General features: G+C 43.3%; 1 long non-coding RNA gene across 1 annotated transcript; it reads right to left on the bottom strand.

The window, feature by feature from the left end:
- Window positions 1-597: 597 nt before the first annotated feature.
- Window positions 598-3,795, bottom strand: LOC120398945. The gene is made up of 2 exons (XR_005594843.1): window positions 3,390-3,795; window positions 598-944 (listed from the first exon to the last, which is right to left on the bottom strand). It is a non-coding gene; the product is annotated as an uncharacterized LOC120398945 (long non-coding RNA).
- Window positions 3,796-26,266: the final 22,471 nt, after the last annotated feature.

Raw genomic sequence — 26,266 nt, 5'->3', positions numbered from 1 at the left:
TGGAGACTGTTGAAAATGAGGTGGGTTGGGCCCAGCAAGGGATAAGATAGGAAATCCTTGTCCACTGTTACTACATCTAACAGTCAAGTGTGGCCCAGGGTTTCATGTCAAATTATTGCTGATGACTCCATTTTTTATTCTATTAAAGACAAAAAAACAATTAAAACATTTGAAACGTACAGTTATTTATTTTAACATTCCTTATGGGGTTATCTCTCAGGCTTCTTTTTAAAAAGGGAAAATGCCTGTGTGGATAGTATTAAAGGTGGCATTAATTGTCCTTTTATGGGAGAAAATGTAGAGAGTCTAAAATTATTGTCTTTGCTGTTGTGCTGCTGGAGTCCAATCCTGTTTTAAGACAAAACAGGAATGGGAGAGAAAAGAACAGCAAAGAGAAAAGTGTAGCTTCTGTCTCTAATATTGACTTTCAATTGCTGCTAGAGAAACAGAGGCCCAGCACTTGGTCTTATCAGCAACTCCAAGAATGGCAAATTTGTATCTGCGTTGGGCCATTTAAGGCATTGCTTTTAGTTCCTTTTCTGTTCAAAAGCTCACAGTAGTGTTGCCATTTAAACCAGACACCTATTACCCAGAAGACAAAAAGGAAGACTTAGAAAAGGGGAGAAAAAGTAAGAAGGGAAACTGACAGACAAAGGAGAGGGTGAGAGCAGGATCCCAAGTCTCACATCCCAGGTATTGTTCAGGATTTAGCTGAAGCCAAAGATGATGTCAATGTCATCTGTTTCCCTTCTCTGGCAAGTCTAGACAATATGCCTTATAGGATCAGGATGACAGAGGCCCAGTGGTGTCATGGTAGATTCTGTGGCTCCAGGGAATGGTGGGTGTGGTAGCCATAATGGTAAAGTCTGATCCTTCCAGTCCACATGTACCACAGCTCCCATTTAGTAACCCTCAGATAAACAGTCTTCTGGAAGAGGTGGTACCTTTATTCCATAGGAATTAAGGAAACAAATGTTGGTGTTTTCATATATAAACATTGTCTTCCTTTTCTGGAGTCCTTTTTAGTTTGTTCTTATGCTAACCCGTGACTTTACCATGATCCCCTTATCATAAGTTTTAACTTAAACAATTCAGATAATACCAGCCTCTTTGTCTCCCACTTTCAATGACTGTCACAATTTTATGTAACTGAGCTGGGCTTTTGTTTCATTGGACATCTGACTGTACAGGCCTCTGCACAGAAAAACTCACTTGCAATGGAGGTGAGCACTTCCCTTATGTCCCTTTGTGTCATGTTCTTGCATTCTTGCCCCCAACTCCTCCCCCCCATAGTCTTTGAATTCTCTGTAATTTTGTTTTGTTTGCAATTTATTTTTTTGTGGCTCCCTCTCACTTTATTTTTTTTTTTTGGCCAGTCAGCAAGTGTGTAGTTGGGGGAATCCTTTTGTGGCTCCCTGTGGCCTGTAGCAGAGCATGGCAGGGCTCCCTTGGCCATGCCTCTGCTAGGTCAACAAAGTCACTCTGAGGCCCTGGGCTTAGTAACCACAGGTGCAGTTTATTCATAGGCTTGTTCCCATCGCAGTTGACCCTTCACCATTTGCAGGCAGGAGGGAAAAGCTACCTCCCCGATTCCACTCCTTGCCTTTTCCCTTTCTTTCTACTCTTCCTTTGGCTTTCTTCCCCTGTGGCTTTTATACAGCCCCAGACTAATTAGGCAACAGCTGTCTCTGCTTCCCCAATTAGGGCCAGGTTATCTCCAGCCATCTCTAATTTATTTCCCTAAATGGGAGCTAGGATGACAGAGGGCTGAATCAGCAACCCTTTGCCCAGCACCCTGTCACACACCTCACTCCCCCACCTCCTCCAATTGCCAGGTTCATCCCTCTGCTCCTCTCCTCCCTCTACAAGGCAGAGGGGTGGGGGTGGCTCCTCAGGGGAGTCTCAGGGTTTGCTGTGTGGAGTTCCTCCATCTTCTATCCACAGAAACTACATTGTGTGTAGGGTGGATGGCACACCACAACCCACAGGTGAGGGGTTGAAGGCTCCATGAAAACCTACAGGTCCTTGCACCATTCACACCCCCCTAGGTGTTCCCCTGTTTTTCCCCCTCTTCTGTCAGGGGCTTGTCCCAGCCCTCTCCTGGAATCTCAGGGCTTACTGTCCCCAAAGCTCATCCAGCGGGGCTTGGGTCTCTTCCTTTCGGGGTCTGCTAATAAGGACCTTTGCCAGACCTTGCGCTCTGGTGTCAGACCCTGGGGTGGCTGTCTCACCAATAGCTTCCCTCTCCCTTCTCAGGCTCTGTGGTCTACGGGTTTTCTGCTCATCTTCAGGGAACCTCACCCTTTTCTTATCTTGGGCTGTCTCCCTCTGCCTATGTTCCCTCCTGGGAAGTGGTCCCAGTCTGTAGCAACTACCACTGGATAAGGCAGCACTTTACTACCCTGACCCGTTGCCACTTAAACCTGCCCTAAATGTCAAGGGCACTGGGCCATAAGGTATTGCCTTCTATCCCCATAGACACATTCTATGTCCATCTATGCACTGGGAATCCACCAGTGCGGCCTCATCAGCTTCCCTTGTGCCAGAGAGCGGGCCGAGTCAGAGTCCACCAGATCTTGCTTGGATGTCCTCCCCACCATTACTGGAATTGTGGACAGCTTCCACCCCTTCCCCTGCCCTCCAGCATTTGCCCAGCCACAAAACTCTGCCTACCTGCAATCCATGGGCAGGCAGTCCCCCTTCTTGTGTCCCGGTTGTCTGCACTGCCAGCAGACAACCAGTCTGGACCCCATGGGAGCCCCTAGGTGTCCTCCCACTTGTTCTCCAGGACTTTTCTGGCCATCGGTTCTCTGGGCATTCTCCTGGTATCCACTTCCTTGCTTGGCCCGCCCTGCTTCCTGGGGAAGTCTGCCTCCGCGTATTCCTCCCTAAAGCTTAGGGCTGCCTTGACCATATTTGGTTGGTGCCTCCTTACCCACACCCTTATGTTCTCAGGGAGGCCCTGTAACAACTGCTCTAGGATGAGCATGTCCATAATCTCCCCTACTGTCTGGGCATCCGGCCTCAGCCAGTGGGTGACCCAGTCCATTAACTTTTGGACAAATGCCCAGGCCACAACCCCGCCCCCCATCCACCTCACCAACTGGAACTTCTGGGGGTACTTCTCCAGACACCTCCACCCGATCCAGGACAGATGCCTCTATTGCTTCATAATTGCTGGCCTGCTCTTCACTTAGGGCCATGTAGGCCACTTGGTATTCACTGGCTAAATACAGAGCCAGTTGCAGGTCCTAGGTTGTCCCATCTCATCCTGCCCCCGCAACTACCCATTAAAAATGTGTAGGAAGGTGTTGGGGTCATCTATTGGGCCAGTTTTACGTAGTACTAAGCTCAGTGCCTGAACACCATCCCCCTCTCATGGGACTCACCACTTTCTGCAGGAGCTGCTATTGGATGCCAGCCTACTCTTGAATAAAGTCCTGCAGGCTCTTCTGCTGTTTTGCCTGCCAGGTGAGGAAGGCCTGTCTCTCCAGCTGGTGGGCTTGCTGAAAACTGCATTGCCTTCTACACCTCTTCCTGCTGCTTGATCAGCCATTACAGGGTCTTGTCTCTCTCCGGGCTACCAAACACTTGCTCTGTCATGGGATCCCAGACAAGCCCCCATGTGTATCAGAACATAGCAGGGCCCCCTTGGCTCCTTCCTCTGCTAGGTTCACAAAAAGTCACTCTAAGACCCTGGGGTTAATAACCACTGGTGCAGTCTATTCACAGGTTTGTTCCCATCACCATATACAGTTGTCCCTTCACTGTCTGCAGGCAGGGAAGAGATCCTTCCCTGCCTTTTCCCTTTCTTTCTACTGCCCCCTGCCAGGCTTTTATACAGTCCCAGGTTAACTAGGCAACAGCTGTCTCTACTTGCACAATTAAGGCCAGGTTATCTCCAGCCAGCTCTAATTTATTCCTCTAAATGGTAGCTGGCATAACAGAGGGCTGAATCAGCAAGCCATTGCCCAGCACCCTGTCACAGGGCCAGATCATGTATGCTCTTGCAGTTGAGCAGAGTATTAAAGAAGCAGAGGAGATAAGTCTGAAACAACTGGCTGGTGCTTGAGCCTGCAGTCCTGCAAATATGAATTGCTCCTATGTTGGCTTCATTAATGGCCCAAATAGGAATAGAAAGCAGGTGACTTTCAAAGAAGTACCCACAGTTTTAGCCAAAGTTGCAGGAGCATATTGGCATCTGGAGTCATGCAACTTTCTTCACCCATATTATTTTAAACTGCCCTGGGCTACCCCACAATCTCCAACTTGGTCTGGAGCCCTCACATAGGTCCCACCCATACGTTTGGAAAACTTTGCATTAAAATATAATTAACATGAACATATTATTGAACCCAATTTATACAGACTGTATAATTCCATGAAGTCACACATTTATATTAATTCATTAATTAGTTAATATTTACTGTTCAGATGTTTCATTGGCAGCAGGAGTCAATTCATGACTGTTCTCCACTCTCAGGAGAATGTACTGATTAACATAGCAGGGTATCCTGTAATTGAAATTTACGGCTTTGCTTCCTAAATGCAGTGTTTAGTGTCGCTTTGTTCTTTCAACTTAGAGTTTCATTTAACTCAGTTAAATTCATTTTAAATGTCCTTTTAGATATGTGTTTGAGACACAAAACTCAGATCTGGTTTCAGCTCCAGATTTTGAACAAACTCAGAGTTTGAGAGGTTGTCTAGATCTGGAATTTTGCTTTAATACACTGTAGTAACATTCTATAAAATAAGTATAGCAATAGAACATTATGTTCATTTAAGGGTTATTTAAGAAAACAAATATAGAATAGCTGACCTATCTAAGGATTCTCTTGTGAGTAAAAGTTGCCAGACTGGGCCATAAATTTGGATAAGTAATTAATTCACAAATGCCTACATTGGGGGAAACATGCAAGTACTACAAAATAAATTATTTGTAACATTTTGTAAGCACTAAAATTAGTGTAGTGTGAATTTGTCACCTCAATGAAAAGTTATAGATTGTTGATATTATAATTTAATTTTTAATGTAAAAAATAGGAATCTTGCCCTTTCTGGCCTCTTGAGAAGCAAGAACTAGTGTTTCTAATTATCTGAACACTCAAGAACATAAAGGAATAGCAAGTAGTGAAATTATAAATCTGTTGGAACAACTCCATGTTTTCTGATTAAACTCTATTTCTGGTGGCGCTCAGCAATCATGTTCCTCCTATGTTCATAGTAATTGCATGTGTCAAAGCGGAAGCCTTGTGTAAACTGTACCAAATGAGTTACAATTTTAATTTAGAAGGAGATAACTGTATTTGCCCCTGCAGGCAGATTGCATCAGGTCAGAAGTAAACAACCAAGAAAGAAAGGGAGAAGGGGAAAGGGCTTCCAGGTTAATAATAAGTGGGAAATCTAATAAGGCCCACAGTTGAATTTTAGAAAAAAAATGTAATTTTCAAATATGAAGCTAACCCCCCACTACTATGTATATCCAATCAGTGTGTGTGTGTGCATATGTGCATGCATGCATATGTGTGGGTTTAAAATCCTCATGCAAAATTATGTCTAATTTTTTGTAGCTCAAGGGCACAATGCATTTTAACAATTGGAACTACACCGATGAAAAAAATATGACAGCTTTTGAGAAAGAACAGATTTAAAAAAAAAAAAACTTTGAAAACACCCAAGAAAGCCTGATGTATGTACACTAGTTAAAAATGCATATATAAATCTTTAGATTTATGTTTCTTTTCAGATTTCTCCTTTTGTAAACAACATATTAAATAATTATCTTGGGATTACACTTACTGAGCATTTGGGAAATGTTAGTGATCTTCTCTAGATAAGAAACTGAATCATTTGTCTAAATCTAATAAAAATTGCATTTTGATACTAAATACTAAATCTAAAAAACTACAAGCAATATATAGACCCATAGAAACTATTCATGATTAGCTATTCATTTTTGCTTCCACTGCACAAAGTCTAAAGTGTAAAAAGTCTAAATGAAAAATTATGCTTCTTGATCATGGGCTTGTGGAAACTAAAAAGGAATACCTAAAATTTTTCATGGTGGAAAAGTCATGTTATCAGTGATCAGCTCCTGATGGTAAATCAAGAATTTGCTTATTGCTGTGGACTGTGGAGCAAGTCTTTACCAGAGCTTCTGCTCAGAGTTATAGGATAAACAGAAAGAGATTTGAGAAGGATTAATTAAATTAGATGCAAAGCAGGTAGTGCTGCCTATAATTAAAGCTGGCTAACAATTTCTACCATGAGACCAATTCCTTGCTTACATTTTCTTACAACTTTGCCATTTTTAAACTTTCAAGCTGAAATTTTTCAAGCTGGGTGTCTGCCTAAGTTGTGGTGGATAATCAGCTGCACAAGCTCACAGGGTGATGCTGTGGCCAAACAGGCTAATACAGTCCTTGGATGCACAAACAGGGGACTCTTCAGTAGGAGTAGAGAGGTTATTTTACCTCTGGAACGAGTCCTAGTGTCACCATCGTTGGAACACTGTGTCCAGTTCTTGTGTCCACAATTCAAGAAAGATTTTGATAGATTGGAAAGGGTTCAGGGAAGAGTTATGAGAATGATTAAAGAATTAGAAAACCTGCTTGATCACATTCTATAGGTAGCTACATTGGGAACACACATTTGATAGTGGGCTCTTAATCTAGTGGACAAAGGTATAACAAGATCCAATTGATGGAAGTTGAAGCCAAACAAATTCAGACTGGAAATAAGGAATAAGTTTTTAACAGTAAGGGTACTCAACAATTGGAATAATTTACCTAAGGTTGTGGTGGATTTTTTTTATCACTGGCGATTTTTAAATCAACAAGGAGCAATGGTCTCAAGTTGCAGGGGGGAGGTCTAGGTTGGATATTAGGAAAAACTATTTCACTAGGAGGGTGGTGAAGCACTGGAATGGGTTACCTAGGGAGGTGATGGAATTTCCATCCTTAGAGGTTTTTAAGGCCCGGCTTGACAAAGCCTTGTCTGGGATGATTTGGTCCTGCTTTGAGCAGGAGGTTGGACTAGATGACCTCCTGAGGTCTCTTCCAACCCTGATATTCTATGATTCTATTAATTATTCTGTGCAAGTTCTATGGCCTGCATTATGCAGGAGGTCAGACTAGATGATCACAATGGTCCCTTCTGGCCTTGGAATCTATGAATCATTAATATTTTGGAAAGGTTGAGAAAAGTATCTTTTGTGGGTTATACAAGAGTTGAAATAGCTCACAATTTTATCCTTTAAAAAAATGGCTGCAACCACTTTTTTGCAGGAGAGTTGCACAGAAATGACTGATCTTCACAATTTGAAATTTGTCATATGCATAAGCCAAAATAAGCACAAGCAGCATTAACAACTCAGTAGCCTTAACAACACTCTGCAGCACTAACAGAAGTTCATTCTGTTAGTGCTGCAGAGTGTTGTTAAGGCTACTGAGTTGTTAATGCTGCTTGTGCTGCTGTTCTTGCAGCTCTGATGTCAGTTGCACTAGCAGACAGTGCAGCATGTTGATTCAATGGACCTCAATGTTATTCATAAGAAAGACCACAGATTCAGTTCAGTGGCGAACATGCTTGGACAGGTTTACAGTCAACAAAACATGGTCCTAGTGCCCCATAGCAGCTACAGGTTCACTAACACATGAGTGCCCATGTGATGCAGTGTATAAAACCCGCACTGGACAGCAAAGGGTTGAAGAGCAGCTCTGGGCTCAGGAGACTCCGCCTCTCCACCTGTGCCGAGCGTGCTCCATTTAGGAAGGGTTTAAAAAGGAGCTGGACAGCTCAATTGGGGTGGACAGGGCAGGGAGAAGGACTGACTCTGTGAGCTCTGAGGGTGGAGGAGAGGGGTGCAGCTGCATTAGGAGGAGGAGGAGGAGCATTGGCAAGCAGCAGCTTTTATGAGCTGGAGATGGGTAGGCAACCCATGAGGCCGTGCATGCCAGGACAAACTGGAGCATGTTGCAGGAAAGGGGAGATAGGAAGTGACCCATGAAGGCTCCAAGATGAAAAGCACTGGAGAGGCTTCACAAGGCCCTGAGTTAGAACCCAATGGAGCGAGAGAGCCCTGGTTTCCCTACCCCCATACTGCAACCACTAGGTAGTGGACCTGTTCACAACCTGCAACAAGATACCAGCTCAATCAACATAATATGATGCTGTCCACTAGACTAGACAAAGATGCCTGTCCTATGATTTCTCCTTTTATATAGTGATACAAACAAGTTACTTATTACACTCAAGATATTTCTACTTACCACCCTTATCCCTGTACCTGCTGGTTCGAACAAAAGATCCTTATCCATTACCTGTCATCCCTTCCTTATTGTTACAAGGGTCAGGGTATTCTTGTACCATTTCTTACGAATGCATTTACATAGTTATTTGAGAAATCTGTGTGTGTTTGTACCATCCTCTCTGGTCAGGAAAGTGCTTACTTGGTTAGCTGACACCTAGTCTGTTACTATTCTGCCTTTGGGTCATACTGATAATTATTCCTAAGACTCCAGCAAGGCCTGCACATGCTTTACTAAATTTTCACAAAAAGCTGGTTATAAAAGTTGAGTTCTTGGCTGTTGAAAATCTGTCCTGGCACATGGGAATATTTTACAGCCAATTTGAAAGAAAAAGTAACTGAGGCATAGAGAAGTTAACCAAATTCCCAAAGGACAGAAAGCAATGCTGTGGATGAGCAGTGGACAGAACCCAGCTCTCTGGTTTCCCATGGCTTCTTCACTAGACTATAGTATCCCTAAATGCATTCCTTTACAGGCCTTAGCTTCATCTGTTGTATATAATAATCACAGACTTCCACCTGAGCCTGCAGTATCCTGCAAGGAAAGGTATTTCCACAAGGGTTCAGGCAACAGTTACAGCATTTAAAAGAGTGCTAGTATAGCTTCATCCTGCAACTGCTCTGCCCACACTGCTAACCTAAGCTTGTGGCTACTTGCAGGGTGCAGAACAATAGGAGCAAAATTTAAAAAAAACCAAAAACCATTACTAGGGACTTCATCCTAATCTATTCAACCTTTACATCAATATCACCACTTTTCTCTTTTGTTCCTATGTGACATCACTTCACTCCCATCCTCTAACTGACCATTTGATTTATTCACCTCACTTTATCATCTCTAGTTCCCTTTACTTACATCTCATGATTTCTGTACATATCACACTGAATCAAAACCATATGCACAAGAAGGCAGAATTAAGCTTATGCTGGCAATCTTATCTTTGGCACTCATTGATTTAAATCCTCTTCTGGCCTCATTCCATCCCTCTCTGGGGCCTGGTCTACACTAGGCGTTTAAATCGGTTTTAGGAGCGTAAAACCGATTTAACGCCGAAACCGTCCACACTAGCAGGCACCTTATATCGATTTTAATGGCTCTTTAAACCGGTTTCTGTACTCCTCCCTAACGAGAGGAGTAACGCTAGTATCGGTATTAACATATCGGATTAGGGTTAGTGTGGACGCTGATCGACGGTATTGGCCTCCGGGAGCTATCCCACAGTGCACCAGTGACCGCTCTGGACCGCAATCTGAACTCGGATGCAGTGGTCAGGTAAACAGGAAAAGCCCCGCGAACTTTTGAATATTTCCTGTTTGCCCAGCGTGGAGCTCCGATCAGCACGGGTGGCGATGCAGTCCGAAATCAAAATAAAAAAAAGAGCTCCCGCATGGACCATGCGGATGTGATCGCTGTAAGGGCAGGCAAATCCGTTCTATCCGTTCTATCAGCGCTCCGTTAGAATCCTTTTTTAAAAATCTCCAGACAGACGCCATAGCAGGGACTCAGCGCACTGCAGCGTGACAAGCGTAACGGAAAGCCAAAGAATCAAATGGATGCGCATGGACTGGAGGACTGAAGCTATCCCACAGTTCCTGCAGCCTCCTAAAATTATTTGCATTCTTGGCTGAGCTCCAAATGCTTCTAGGGTCAAACACAGTGCCCGCGGGTCAGGGCATAACTTGGCAATCTACTCACCCACCCCCACCCACCCCAGAAGCGAAAGGTAAAACAATCCTCTGACTCTTTTACATGTCACCCTATCTTTACTGAATGCTGCAGATAGACGCGATAGTGCAGCACTCAACACCAACATCCTTGCTCCCCCCCCCCGTCATGGGCGGCTGATGGTACAAAAAGATGGAAATCTATCATCATCATCAGCCTCAGCTGATGGTACAAAAGGACTGGTAACCGTCCTCGTCATCAGCCTATTGGCCCTAATTTTTTCTGGTGGATGGATGGTGCAATATGGCTGGTAACCATCCTCATCATAGCAACAGGGGGCTGAGCTCCATCAGCCCCCACCCTTCATGTGTAAAGAAAAGATTCAGTTGCCCCTGGACTAGCAGTGGGATGCTGGGCTTCTCTCCTACACACTGCTTAATGTCCTGTCTGGACTATCATAGCAGCTGGAGGCTGCCTTCCACTCATTTCTCACTAACAAGTCAGTGTGTCTTATTCCTGCATTCTTTATTAATTCATCACACAAGTGGGGGGACAATGCTACGGTAGCCAAGAAAGGCTGGGGGAAGAACGGAATCAACAGGTGGGGTTGTTACAGGAGCACCCCCTGTGAATAGCATACAGATAATTTCTGCGGGCTCTGACACAGAGCAGGTGGTTCTCTAGCACACTTGCCTATATTAGGCAGCACAGATTCTATTTTTAGATACCAAAAAGGAGGGATTGACTCAGGGAGTCATTCCCAATTTTTGCTTTTGCGCCCCTGGCTGATCGGCCAGGGGCACTTATGACAGCAGCCAATGGTACAAAACGATGGAAGGTACAATATGGCTAGTAACCACTCTTGGCTTTTGCGCCCCTGGCTGATTGACCAGGGGCACTAGCAGCAAATGGTACAAAAGGACTGGTAGCCATGATCATCCTCAGTTCCAATTTATGGAAGGGTTTGGATGGTGCAATATGGCTAGTAACCATCTCTGCTGTCATGCAAAAGCATGCTTCTGTGTAGCGCTGCTGAATTGCCTCTGTGAGCGGCATCTAGTACACATACGGTGAGAGTCACAAACGGCAAAACAAGCTCCATGATTGCCATGCTATGGCATCTGCCAGGGCAATCCAGGGAAAAAAGGCGCGAAATGCTTGTCTGCCGTTGCTTTCCCAGACGAAGGAGTGACTGACGACATTTACCCAGAACCACCCGCGACAATGATTTTTGCCCCATCAGGCACTGGGATCTCAACCCGGAAGTTCCAAGGGGCGGGGGAGGCTGCGGGAACTATGGGATAGCTAGGGAATAGCTACCCACAGTGCAACGCTCCAGAAATCGACGCTAGCCTCGGACCATGGACGCACACCACCGATTTAATGTGTTTAGTGTGGCCGCGCGCACTCGATTTTATAAAATCTGTTTTACAAAACCGGTTTATGCAAATTCGGAATAGTCCCGTAGTGTAGACGTACCCTGGTATCACTGAGTCCCATACAGAGCCCCTTCCCACCCACTGCTCCTTCCCTCACTTCTCCAGATCCTGGAATCCAGCAGTAATCAGGCCACAGGACTGTTGTTTGGCTAGGGAGACACAGACATGTGAAGAAGCTAGAATCAGATACAGTCTGCCCAGAACTCTAAACTGCTGGGCTGAAGCATCAGGCTGTTCTCCTCTGTGATGAGAAGATAAAGTGAACAGATGGAGAAAGAGGGAGGGAGCATGGATGAATGTCATGGAGAAGGAATGTGAGTGAGCTAGCTTTTATGCATGAGTGATGGATGGGGGAAAGGAAGAGAAACTATTGCATAGAAAATGGGGATAGAGGGAGGATGAGAGAGAGATGAATGTTTTGAGACTTTTTGTTTTTTAATAAATTTTTAATATCATGAGTCTGATTCTTAGCTTCCCCCCACAGCATCTAACCCTGTTAAGGTTGTCTATTTTATACTTACCTGTGTGGGCTTTTGTCATCTGCCCCTTTTGAACCTGTGACAAAGTGGGAATGTTCTTGCTGTGTTATGTGAATGCTGAGTGGGGAATTTTGACCTGGGAAGGTTGCAGGGGAGTTGGGAGGCCTGCCTTGGGGAAGGGAGCATACCTGAGCATGTAACCTGAGAACCCAGGAGGGGGGTTGAAGGCCAGGTGACACCTCTGCCCGGGACACTGAACAAAGGACACAAAGGCTGGGGGAGGAGCTGGGGGGAGGCTGAGTGAGAGGCTGGGGGGAGTTTTCAGTTTGAAGCTGGCTGGGAAATGGAGAGGGGCGCCCTGACAAGGCTTGGGCTTCCCAACGGGGCTGAGGTCTCCCTGGGGGCCCCAAATGGACCTAACTAAAGGGGGTCCTGTTGTCTGTACCGGCAAGACCTGTTTTGGACTGTGTTCTTGTCATCTAAATAAACCTCTGTTTTACTGGCTGGCTAAGAGTCACGTCTGACTGCGAAGTTGGTGGGGGGAGGGCAGGACCCTCTGGCTTCCCCAGGACCCCGCCTCCGCAGAGCTCACTGTGGGAAGCTCACGGAGGGGCATATGCTGAATGCTCCAAGGGAGAGGAGGCTCCCCAAAGTCCTGACTGGCTTTGTGGGGAGCAGTTTCAGAGCATCGCCCAGGGACTCCGTGACAGAACCTTTAAAGCCCTCTTCACTGGGTTGGCAAACTGGTGCATGAAGATGCCCTTCTCTTTCTAGGTCAAATGGAGCCTCTCTCTCCCCAACAGTACTTCTTCCCGGAACAGCCTCCAATGGCTGAAGTCAAAGCCCTTCTGTCGACACCATCTGCACAGTCATGCATTCATCTCCAGGATGCATCTGGCAATATCACTAGTGTATGTTTTCTCACACTTTAAATAGGGTTGGAAAAGATTATTTAACTTGATTAAAATAACATAAATTGGTTGTGAATTCTTTAACAAACAGTTTTGCTACCATTTTACTCTGAACTGAAAAATATTTCCACAGAATTGTCTTCAGAAATAACTATTAACACAGGTGTTTGTAAATATTTAGTCTTTTTAGGGACTGCTACAGAACACAGTGAAGTTGATTGGAGTCTTGTATAAACTGACTTTTTGAAAGAGCAATATTGAGGAAACATATGGATCTACTGTAACCTCTTATCTCCACTATACCAGTTCAAACAAAAGAAAATTTATCTTTAACAACAAAGCCAGAATTTGTCTGTAACAATCAGGCAGTCTACCCTGGAGAATCCCAAACTGACACAACATGATATCATCTTATGGTTTTGCTGATCCTCTTTGAGTCTCAAAAGGACATAATTGAATGTTCATCCTGATCCATCTGGTCTATTATCAGATGTATTTCTGTTACAGCTAGTCCTTTAATTTTCTCAAGAACAAGTATTTGTCTAGAATCAGAGGAGTTTAATACCAAATTTAAATAAGTCTAAAAGAAGTCCCATATTAGAGTATATTTGATTTTTTATGTGCACAGAAGACTGGACGATGTGGATGTACTATGTCCAAGAAAAATGCTTTTCAGCTTGTTTGCAGGCAGTGACTGCTTAGTCTTGTATTAAAAATTTTGGAAGTGACTACTTTGATTAATGGTTGTAATGCATTACTTCTGCTAAGAACAATAGGCCAGATTTTGCTCTTATGTCATTGTAAAAGTGGAGTGATTCCAATGAGTCAGTGAAGTTAAAGCAGATTTACACCACCATAACTGAGAGTAATTTAGCCCAGTATTTCCCTGACTAATGGAACTCCTTCACCTTGCTTAATCCTACTTCATTTCAATGACATAAGACAACCTGTATTCTGAATGTTAATTACTGCTTTCTAGTCTAATATATTGTATATATAATATAATATATATATGTTTACATGTGTCTGATGAAGTGAGTATTCACCTACGAAAGCTTATGCTCCAATACATCTGTTAGTCTTTAAGGTGCCACAGGACTCTTTGTTGCTTTTTACAGATCCAGACTAACATGGCTACCCCTCTGATACTTAAAAAATAAAACTTAATATTGAATCCACTTTCAAAGCTGCTTTAGAGCATTCATTACTAATAATTGCTGATGGTGTTTATTTTATATTTGGATTTATGTTGGTTTTACATGGTTTTTTTCTGGCAAACCTACTGTAAGTGTTCAATAAACATTGGCATCATCCTTTAAATAAGTGGCAGCTAACTTTAATATTTTTTCCATAATATCATATATAATTTGTATAAGAAATAATGATTGCATATTAACTGTTGGAACAGCTTATCAAGGTTGTGGTGCATTCTCCATCACACAAACATTTTAAATCTTGAGTGGATGTTTTTCTAAAAGACATTCTCTAGGAATTATTTTAGGGGTGTTCTATGATCTGCTACATAGGAGGTCAGACTAGATAATCATAATGGTCATTTCTGGCCTTGGAATCCAAGGAATTGTAAGTTCTGTGAGTTGTTCTTTTCTACTTTTGCTTGTATTAGTTTTAATGTAAAATACAGTATAATATTTTTTTATAATATTATTAGAACTGTCAAAGGGAATGCTTGCTTCTTTTCCCTCTATTGCAGTGGTTCTCAACCAGGAGTCTGGGGCACCCTGGGAGGCTACGAGCAGGTTTCAGGGGGGCTGCCAAACAGGACAGCATTAGACTCGCTGGGGTTCAGGGTAGAAAGTTGAAGCCCCACTGCATGGGGCTGAAGCCCAGGACCCTGAGCCCTGCCACCTGGTGCTGAAGCTGAAGCCTGAGCAATGTACCTGTGGCATGGGGGCCCAGGCAATTGCCCTGGTTGCTATTCCTCAATGCTATCCCTGGCTTTTAGATGAGGAAAACCAGTTATTGTGGCACAGGTGAGCCATGGAGTTTTTATAGCATGTTGAGTGGGTGAGTCTCAGAAAGAAAAAAGTTGAGAAGCCCCGCTCTATTAGACAAGCCAGGACCTGTACAAGGACTAGAGCTGGGGAAATAATGGATTTTTTTTGTTTGCTGGCAGTTCTGAAGAAATCAAACAATTTCAGTTTAATTTGAACCAAATCAAAATTTTTTTGGCAAATCGAAAAAATCTATTTTAGGATGAACTAAACGTTTTTTGTTCAACCCAAAATATTTTTCTGGTCACTTTTACAAGGGGAGAGTAAAAAAAATGGCAGGTGGAGGAAGAACTACTTGTATAGTCATTGGGCTAGGGAGAGAGTGAGAGACTGACTCTGCAGCCTGGTGGTTAGGGCACTCATGTAGGGGACCCAGGTTCAAACCCTTGTTCTAAAGACTATTTATTCAAAGGAAAACAGCTTCAGTGGGAGAGATTGAGAGACCAATCCCAGAGTAGCTGTTAATCTGGTCGTTAGGGCACTCATCTGGGGGTGGAGGGAACCCTGGGCTCAAATCCTTGCTTCAGAGTGGGAATTTGAAGCAGGGTCTCCCATAGAATATCATAGAATCATAGAATCTCAGGGTTGGAAGGGACCTCAGGAGGTCATCTAGTCCAACCCCCTGCTCAAAGCAGGACCAAGTCCCACCTAAATCACCCCAGCCAGGGCTTTGTCAAGCCTGACCTTAAAAACCTCTAAGGAAGGAGATTCCACCACCTCCCTAGGTAATCCATTCCAGTGCTTCACCATTCTCTGAGTGAAAAAGTTTTTCCTAATATCCAACCTAAACCTCCCCCACTGCAACTTGAGACCATTACTCTTTGCTCTGTCATCAGGTAACACTGAGTCTAAATCCATCCTCTTTGGAACCCCCTTTCAGGTAGTTGAAAGCAGCTATCAAATCCCCCCTCACTCTTCTCTTCTGCAGACTAAACAATCCCAGTTCCCTCAGCCTCTCCTCATAAGTCATGTGCTCCAGCCCCCTAATCATTTTTGTTGTCCTCCACTGGACTCTTTCCAATTTTTCCACATCCTTCTTGTAGTGTGGGGCCCAAAACTGGACACAGTACTCCAGATGAGGCCTCACCAATGTCGGATAGAGGGGAATGATCATGTCCCTCGATCTGCTGGCAATGCCCCTACTTATACAGCCCAAAATGCCGTTAGCCTTCTTGGCAACAAGGGCACACTGTTGACTCATATTCAGCTTTTCGTCCACTGTAACCCCTAGGTCCTTTTCTGCAGAACTGCTTCCTAGCCATTCGGTCCCTAGTCTGTAGCAGTGCATGGGATTCTTCCATCCTAAGTGCAGGACTCTGCACTTGTCCTTGTTGAACCTCATCAGGTTTCTTTTGGCCCAGTCCTCTAATTTGTCTAGGTCCCTCTGTATCCTGTCCCTACCCTCCAGCATATCTACCTCTCCTCTCAGTTTAGTGTCATCTGCAAACTTGCTGAGGGTGCAGTCCATACCATCCTCCAGATCATTAATGAAGATATTGAACAAAACCGGCCCCAGGACCGACCCTTGGGGCACTCCGCTTGAAACTGGATGCCAACTAGGCATGGAGCCGTTGATCACTACCCGTTTAGCCCGACAATCTAGCCAGCTTTCTATCCACCTTATAGTCCATTCATCCAGCCCATACTTCTTTAACTTGCTGGCAAGAATACTGTGGGAGACCCTATCAAAAGCTTTGCTAAAGTCAAGGAATAACACCTCCACTGCTTTCCCCTCATCCACAGACCCAGTTATCTCCTCATAGAAGGCAATTAGGTTAGTCAGGCATGACTTGCCCTTGGTGAATCCATGCTGACTGTTTCTGATCACTTTCCTCTCCTCTCCCACATCCCAGGGGAGTGCCCTAATGACTGGGCTAAAGGATATAAGGGGTGCCCCTCTTCCCATTGTCTTATGAATAGTTCCAATTACTGAAACACCATGCCTACTCCCTACTCTAGGAGAGGGCTGAGCACTACTGGAGAGGAGTTCCAACAGCAGCAGCCCTTCACATCCCCAGTAATCTCCTGCCTACATACGACACTTTTGACTTCTATCTGAATTTAGGACAAAGTTCAAAGCTGTTGCACTTTTCCAACTACTCTGCAATGCCTGCTGCCTCATGCTCCCTACCTTCAACGATCATTCTCTCTCTCATCTGAACTAGGGTGCTGCTGCACCCCCTGGCTTGCAGTAGTAATAACAACCTAAATATATGGTTTCTGCCTTCAGCACCCCCACTATTAATACTGTCAACACCATGGCTCTCAACCATTTTCTTATCTCTCCATCCCTTAATCCTTCATCTCCTCTTTTCCTTATTCTCCCTTCGTCTCCTTTTGTTCTTCCTTCTCTCCTTCCTTTTAGCCATGCCATCCCCGTCTTCCCTTTTTTCAATCCATAGAAACCCCCCTGAAGAGGTTTAATCAGAAGTTACGGGCTTCATTCAGGAATTACTGTGTGAAATACTATGGTTGCTGTTATGCAGACGAGACTGTATGGAATGGCTAGATATGACTGGTTTTGGAGACTATAGGTTGAATATTAAGCCTTGCACTGGTCTCTTTATGGTCCTCCTGTGTTGCAAAGGGATCAGAAGTCAATTGAATCTCCCCAGCCAGTGACTTCAGTGTGGGAAAGTGTTGTAGTAACCAGGCAAGGTACTAACAAACTTCAACAGGACTTTATTTTTAAAGTGGAAACCTCTTTACCAAGCTGCTGCTGCACCCTCGGTAGCTCTTCCTCTCCCTCCTCAACTCCGCCCCCCTCCTTCCTGTTTCCTGTCCTTTCAGACTCCCTAATTACAAGCAACATCTAAACACCACAGAAAGTCCAGGACTGGCAAAGACATAGTGTAACTAGTGCTCATACTACTTTCCCCCTTTGGTTCCTAGAATAGGGGCTTGCTGGGGGCATTCTCTGCAACTCCTAGCTGGTAGAGGAAGAGAGATTTGCTCTAAACTTTATTTCCTCCCCCACTTCCTCCTGTGGCAGCAGCATGGCTAACATGTCTGCTAGGGAAACCTCTGAAAGGGGTTTCCCCCATAAACATTCAGAAGCCCTGTAGCTCCAGACCACTCTCTTACAGACCTTTGCCTAACTGGTTTTGGCCTTTTCCTTGTTGTTGTCCTGGATCAAAACCTCCAGCTCCTTGTTATTATCCATGATCATTATGGGGTGGGAGGAGGCACAAGTCTCCAGTATGTGATCCATCTCCTTTTCTTGTGTCCCCCACAGCACCTTAGCCTTGTAGCTTACCTTTGGGCTCTTAATACTAGCTTGGTATTGGTTGACATTCTGTAGTGTAGGAGTTTAGCCAGCCCTTCTACAAGCTGCAATACACATGTACCCACCAGGACATGATAAACAGCCATTTCTAGATCTTTGCTTCAGAACAGATTGAGACCATGGCCCAATGTCTGCCTCTGGCCAGTTGGCAGCTCAATAATATTATGGACTTCTCTGAGATATAGTATTTGAATGGACAAAGCATCAGAAGACAAGAGAGAAGTAGATTGCCATGGAAATAACAAATGAGGTCTGCCACATGTACAGGGTGTCTGCCTGCCTCAGACAAAAGACTACAGCAGCACCAGTCTTCCCTCTCCCTTATGGGGCAGGGGAATGGGTCTTCCATACTAAAGGCCTGCTATTCTAGCCTCTCCATGTCTCAACCATAATATCTACTTCTCAGAACAGGTAGGAGACCATGTTTTCCAGTCCGTGGGTTAGTAGCAGGCAATATACCTATGGACACATATGACATGCTGTAAAAGTAAAAATGGAAAGTAGGACTCTCTAGAAAAATTAAGTTTAGAAAGTGTTTGTATCTAGAAGATTTATTTTAAGCATGTTTGTTAGACTGAGGTATGTTTTACTACACAGAATAGTTGAGATGTATGATAGTACTTGAACATACAAGTTTCAATATAAGGGTTATATTTAATATGCTGCTTTTTTCTCTTGGTTTCTGTTACCCTGGATATGCCTCAGGAAATGGAGCTTTATGAACAATTTTAATGAACAAACTAAAAAACAAAATCCAATCTAGGTCAAATGACATTTGTTTTAGGTTCAGTGTTTCTCAGGTTAAATTCTTTAGTCAGGTAGTGGTGTTTATTGCAATACGGAATTGATTGGGTCATGTAGAGCACATAGTACAAATAACTGTGTCATTCACCAATAGGCACCACAATTTGTTCCAACATGTATTGAACTCCTACTGGTCCTTCCAGCTCTAGTGGAAGAGAAACAGGAGAGAATGTCAGTAAAATCTCTTCGTTTTCATTCCTATATCTTAAATAAGCCCTTAGGCTAAGGCACAACCAACTGACAGTCTGGCTTGTGTTGTTTGAGTCTACAAAAATGTTTGATCAAATCAGTACTGCTGTATGTCAGTCAAATTTGACCTCTGTATGGAAAATGTTTACACAGTGTTATTAACTGTTTTGCTGCAGGGTTTTCTTATGAATCTGCTATATTCTTGCATTAACAACATTAATAGCCATTATGTATTTGTAACCAACCCTGCTCTGCCTCTGTGTTTTTATGCTTTCCCTGTTCAGCAACACAATGTAGTCAATCTTCTGGTAGCAATTCTTTGAGAATGCTGTCCCTTATATGCCCACAGTTTTACCAAATGCCTTTGGCTGACAACCTTATGGCAAGAAGTTAGTTCAAAATTCTTAAATATAGGTGTCTAAATTGATTTAGAGCAATATTGACTGTCAGTGCAATGGTCTCAATAACAGTTACCAATTTCAAATTCAGTTTGACTTGGTTAACAGCATGTATAATAGAGAACAATAACAGAAAATCATCCAATAAAAATAAGGTAAATAGCACATCTCATCTAATATTGCTTAAGTGGGATAGAAAGATTAATTTACATGACTAGAAATTCTATCTTTGCTTTCCTTGTTGAGGGAAACCAACCTCCTTGCCAATGAATCACAATATTATCTGACATCCTCCAGTTGCAGCCAGATCCTCTTGTTAGTCCAGTCACATGCTCCCCCGCCTCTTACACTGTAGAAATGTTCTCTGTTAACCCCCAAACCATCTTTCCCCCCTCTTTTTTGCTGTTTTATAAGACCAATTTTCAAATAGTATTCACGGACATTATTGTCACATCAGGCCAAACCTATTGTGGGAAGGTGTCATCATTTGCCCTCCTCCATCCACCAGGAAGGGCTTGTGAGGGACTGAATCTGATCTGTATACAATTAGTATTCTCATAAAGTGCAACATATATTAGGGGGAGCTCATAGTGATTTTTATTTTTAGATTGCCTTATTTTTGCAACTCTTTCTTAGAGATGCTCTCACACCTCCAGTGTTTTCAGGGCGCCTTTGATATTCAGCACTTTCGAACTTGTAAGTGCTTGACTTTGCAAACTAAATAATGTTCTTGTAATGTAGGGATTTTGTGTGCACTTTCCAAGTTTTTTCTTTTAAAAAGAAAAAAGGTAAAAAACTCTATTATGTGTAATCCCCCCCTTCATTAGTAGAAGGGTTTGAACCCTCAACCTTCAGCATAGTTGGACAGACAATTACTACTATTTGAACTATAAGACTAACAATAGTGAGTAGCAGCAAGAGAAGGCTGTTTTTGAAAGCAAGGGAGGGGTTGCTGAGTCCACTGTCCCCTGAGCTGAATCAGCTCCTGTCTGATGCAGTATTTCTGGATGGTCTGGTGGGGTAAATGGGCCTCTCTAGCCTTCATTGGGCTAGGAGTTACCAGAGGACCAGGTCTGGCCCTCTCCCTCCAGAGCAACAACATGAATCTAGCCTTAGATTACTCTGTTGTTTTTTTTTGGGGGGGGGGGGCGGGGAAGAGACTTGATTGGTTTCTAAACTTTTCCTGAGGAATGCCAGTGAGAGAAGGGAAATTAAAATTCTAAAAGTTGTAAATCTCAGCCAATTTTTAATGGAATTTAATGGAACTAAGAAAAGGCACTTCTGTGACCGGAGGGCTTTCCCCTGCTGAATATCAAAAGCCTGCTGGAAACAATGGAGATGCAAGAGCTTCTCAAAGACAATTCCAGAAGCATCCTGTAGTAGAAAGCACTGGCAACCTAAATATGGGCGTCGCTCTCCCTACAATATGCATAACTTGTGGAAGTTAAGGAAATGCTAGAATGAAGGTTGGCCATAATTATTTATCTATATTATGGTGCAACCTTAAATTAGCAATACTGTGACCACCTGCTATTTTTTACAACAGGACCCCTATTTCATTCAGGGCAAAAGATTGATAAACTCCATGTATGAGGCTGCTGTTCAATATTTTTTTGAATCACATAAAATCGCCTGGTTTTATTTATTGTGCACCATACAAACCCTCACACAATAAGGTTTTTGTTTGATTAATTCATATGGAATTTTCTATTGAATGGATCACTATATCAGAGAAGGTTAAGATCACCATGGTCTATACGCACCTGCATAGAAAATTTGCCATTTTAGTCTGATTGTATGCAGATACCAAACTGAGACTACTAAAATATTTTGCTCCTGACATTTTATCCAGAGTGTTTGTTATATGGAAGAAGTGAGTTGCTATCTTCAATGGTGTGTGAAATAAGTCTCCTGTAGTCAGTGGATATCCTTAAATCTCTGGCATTTTCATAATTACAATTGGGAATGCCCATCGTGATATGGATTGCTCTGTCAGGCCATCCTCCAGCATGCAATTTACCTTCTCTTTCACTGCAACCTGATATACCAGGGAGGTCCAATTGTAAGGTCTGAGGCCTCTTTCTGCAGTAAAAACAGCAGCCAGAGTGAGAAACAGCAGCCATGAGCTAAGGTGCTGAGAGTCACAGCCTCATGTTCCATCTATTGCACCAAAACAATGTAACACCAGGCTGTTAAGAAGGCACCCCTGTCCTAATAGTACCCACCATTACTAGATAAAGAAACAGAGCTTAAGATGCTTAAAGAAAACTTTGTTTGTTTGATAACATTCTGTCTGGCAAGAAACCACTTATCTATAGTTAAGTATCAGAGGGGTAGCCGTGTTAGTCTGGTTCTGTAGATGCATTCGAAGAAGTGGGTATTCACCCACGAAAGCTCATGCTGCAAAACGTCTGTTAGTCTATAAGGTGCCACAGGATTCTTATCTATAGTTGTGATTGTGAAATCTATACTTTCTAGTATGTTACCGTTATGGTAAAATACTTTATACTTTAACTGAAGGAAAACATTATTCTTCAGTCTCCATGGAAGGATAAACATGCATTTATGAAGAAAAATTGACCAACCAACCAAACATTCTTAATATATATATATTTTTTAAATCTAACCATTGCATGGGAGCAGCTCAACGTTCAATTTTTGTGTAGACAGTGTATGAGATGTGATCATTAAGGACAGAGAAAAGCTCAAACAATGAGTGGTACGTTTCTTAAAAGACCCATTTATAAATTAGTTTTAATCTATAAGATAATTAGCAGATTTACTTACAAATTCTCAGAAAATGAATTCAGTACTCAGAGTATAGGCAGTAGTGTCTTTTTCATACATAACAAGGAGAATCCTTGCTTGAGGTGCAAAACTGAACTGAACCTTAACTATGGAGTCGTAACTAGCGTCTCCATGATTGCATATTGTTTCATCTGCAGGACTCCTTTGCGAAGATGCACAGTACTTGGTCAATGAGGCAGCTATTCAATCAGTGGTCCTCTATCTGCTTGGGTGTACATTACCCAAATGCTGCACAGAATAGGATTGTTTTCCTTATAAGCTTTTCTATAGCCCTTTTTATTATGATATGAGTGCCCCACAATCATTAATGAATCTATTATCACAAAACCAATTTATGCTAGATGGAGAGCTGAGGCAAAGAGACATTAAGTGATTTGCAAAGGGTTGCACAGAATGTCCATGTCAGGGACAGAAATGAAACTTGAGTTTCAAGCCCAGTGTCTTAATCACAAGACCATCCTTCCTCTTTCTGCAGACCACACCTCATTACACATCATCATTACACATAAGGGAGTGGCTTAGATGACTTACCAATAAAATGTAGGTTTAATGGCAGTATCCTATATATTTGCTATGGGTGGAGGGATAGAGACTGGAATCCTGCCCCTCCCACCACCCACAAGCTCGGCCTACATTAACAGCAAAGTGTGCAACCATCTGTTATTCTCTTTTAAGATGAAACAAATAATTCATAATAAATCATTCACTGATTTGATGATTTTTGCTGCCTTCTCACCCTTAATTGTCTGTGAGCAGTCCCTGATTCTCCCAAATGTATCAGTTTTTCCAAAATACTTGCTGAATAGTTTCTATGAACAGTTCTTAGGCTGCAGCTCATTTGAACGCACTTTACTTGGAGCATTCATGTGTATAAATTGAAAAACTGTGTTGGTTAGTTTGAAAGTCAGGACTCCTGGGTAGAGCTGGTTGGGAAATAGTTTTCCCATCATGCACTGAGAAAAATCTGAGACCTTTCACATTTATTTTTGAGAAAAAGAGACACCCCTCCACTACCACAAAAAGTTAATAGTCTGGTGGTTTGGACACTCCTCTGGGATGTGAGTGTCCCTGGTTCAAATTCCTGTGCCACTGAATATTAATTATTTATATAAAGTGGAACAATTCCAAGAGAGAGAATAAGCAAAACCCACTTCAGGGTGGCCAGTAGCCCAGGTACTCACCTGGGATATGGGAGATGTGCATTCAAGTTTCTGCTCTGCCATGTTCATCCAAGTGCTTTAACCACCAGACTATTGCTTGTTCTGAAGCATGTTACTCCCCCTCTCTGGTTTTCACCAATAATTTCATCCTGGTCCTCAGAAACCTCCCCATGATAGTTTTTTTCAAAACTCACAGTTTTGCAAAATATTTTGGTTTCAATGAATCCGCATTTTCTGATAAAAACATTTTGTCTAATGTGTTTAGGACAGACTCTTGTACATTTGTATGTGGTTTTGGATAAAATGTAGGTAAGTGGATCAGTTGGTTGAGGTGGAATGATGATGATATTTTGTGCATAAATTTAGTATGTGGTCTCAGTGTTACTTTGTCCTTGAAGAATATGGTTTATGGAGGATGAGATATGAGCACCCCTATGTCGCTTACTCTTCTTGTGGACGTGATAGCGACCAAGAAAGCCACTTTCATTGATAAGTGAAGTAGTAAGCATGTGGCTAAAGCAATTATATAGCTTTAATATTTTCACATTCTTATTTATTGTGCATTTTTAGTAGGTTAGAAAATGTTGAATGATTTATTGCTTGTTTACTAGATAATTAACTTTTTGTTCATGGTTTGTATCAAGCTACTTTAGGATGGTAACTGGAATTTAATTAAAGACACAAAACAACATATAACATTTATTTCATTGAACAAAACAACCTTAACTGTTTTGTATACATAAACTTCTCTTATCAAAACATGTTTCACATTTACAACTATGTTATTTATTAAAGGAACAAAGGGATTAACTGTAGTCAGTGAATTAAGTTGATTATTTGAGGTCAGACTGTCCTTCAAACTTTTAAAACTAGTAGATCTCATCCCCTCCCTCCTTGTTTTTACTCATAGGGTATGTCTACACTACGAAATTAGGTCGAATTTATAGAAATAGTTTTTTCAGAAATTGTTTTTCTGAATACAGAAATACAGTCGATTGTGTGTGTCCCCACAAAAAATGCTCTAAGTGCATTAAGTCACCGGACTGCGTCCACAGTACCGAGGCTAGTGTCGACTTCCGGAGCGTTGCACTGTGGGTAGCTGTGGGTAGTTATCCCACAGTTCCCTCAATCTCCACCAAATGGAGATTGAGGGAACTTCTGGTTTGGACTTCTGGTTTGAGATCCCAATGCCTGATGGGGCAAAAACAGTGTCACGGGTGATTCTGGGTACATGTTGTCAGGCCCCCCGCTCCCTCCATGAAAGCAATGGCAGACAATCATTTTGTGCCTTTTTTCCTGGGTTACCTGTGCAGATGCCATTCCACGGTAAGCATGGAGCCTGCACAGCTGACAATCACCATAAGTCTCCTGGGTGCTGGCAGACGTGGGACTGCACTGCTACACAGCAGCAGCTCATTGCCTTTTGGCAGCAGATGGTGTGTTATGACTGGTAGCCATTGTCATCATATTCCTGGGTGCTCTTTTAACCGACCTTGGTGAGGTCAGTCAGGGGCGCCTGGGCAGACATGGGAGTAACTCAGCCATGTCATTCCTATCTTCTGCCAAGCACCCAGGAAATGACAATGGCTAGTAGTCCTACTGCACCATCTTCTGGCAAGCAGCCAGGAGATGATGATGGCTAGCAGTCATAATGCAGCATCTTCTGCTGAGCACCCAGGAGCTGACGATGGCTTGCAGTAGTACTGCACCATCTGCTGCCACCCTAAAGATGTAAAAGATAGATGGAGTGGATCAAAACAAGAAATAGACCCAATTTGTTTTTTATTCATTTGCTCCCTCCGTGAAATCAACCACCTGCTAAACCCAGTTTTTGAGTTCAATCCTTGAGGGGGCCATTCTGTGTGACAGTTGTTTGCGTTTCTCCTTGATGCAAAGCCACCCCCTTTGTGGACTGTAATTCCCTGTAAGCCATGTCGTCAGAACAGACAATCGTTTCGTGCCTTTTTTCAGCCCAGACGCCATAGCACAGACCATCATGGAGCTCGCTCAGATCACTGCGGCAATTATGAGCACTATAAACACCACATGCATTATCCTGGAGTATATGCAGAACCAGAACCTGCCAAAGCAAAACCAGGTGAGGAGGCGATGGCAGCGTGGTGACGAGAGTGATGAGGACATAGACATGGACATAGACTTCTCGCAAAGTACATGCCCCGTCAATGTGCACATCCTGGTGTTAATGGGACAGGTTCATGCTGTGGAACGCCGCTTCTGGGCCTGGGAAACAAGCACAGACTGGTGGGACCACGTAGTGTTGCAGGTCCGGGATGATTCCCAGTGGCTGCGAAACTTTCGCATGCGTAAGGGCACTTTCATGGAACTTTGTGACTTGCTTTCCCCTGCCCTGAAGTGCTAGAATACCAAGATGAGAGCAGCCCTCACAGTTGAGAAGCGAGTGGCAATAGCCCTGTGGAAGCTTGCAACGCCAGACAGCTACCAGTCAGTTGGGCATCAATTTGGAGTGGGAAAATCTACTGTGGGGGCTGCTGTGATCCAAGTAGCCAACACAGTCAAAGAGCTGCTGATATCAAGGGTAGTGAGTCTGGGAAATGTGCAGGCCATAGTGGATGGCTTTGCTGCAATGGGATTCCCTAACTGTGGTGGGGCGATAGATGGAACCCATATCCCTATCTTGGCACCGGAGCGCCAAGCCAGCGAGTACATAAACTGCAAGGGGCACTTTTCAATGGTGCTGCAAGCACTGGTGGATCACAAGGGACGTTTCACCAGCATCAACGTGGGATGGCCGGGAAAGTTACATGATGCTCGCGTCTTCAGGAAC

This window comes from Mauremys reevesii, linkage group 2, assembly GCF_016161935.1.
Source record: "Mauremys reevesii isolate NIE-2019 linkage group 2, ASM1616193v1, whole genome shotgun sequence".
Taxonomy (NCBI): Eukaryota; Metazoa; Chordata; order Testudines; family Geoemydidae; genus Mauremys; species Mauremys reevesii.
Note: the sequence above shows the minus strand (reverse complement) of the source record. Positions and strands in the feature narration are given on the sequence as shown.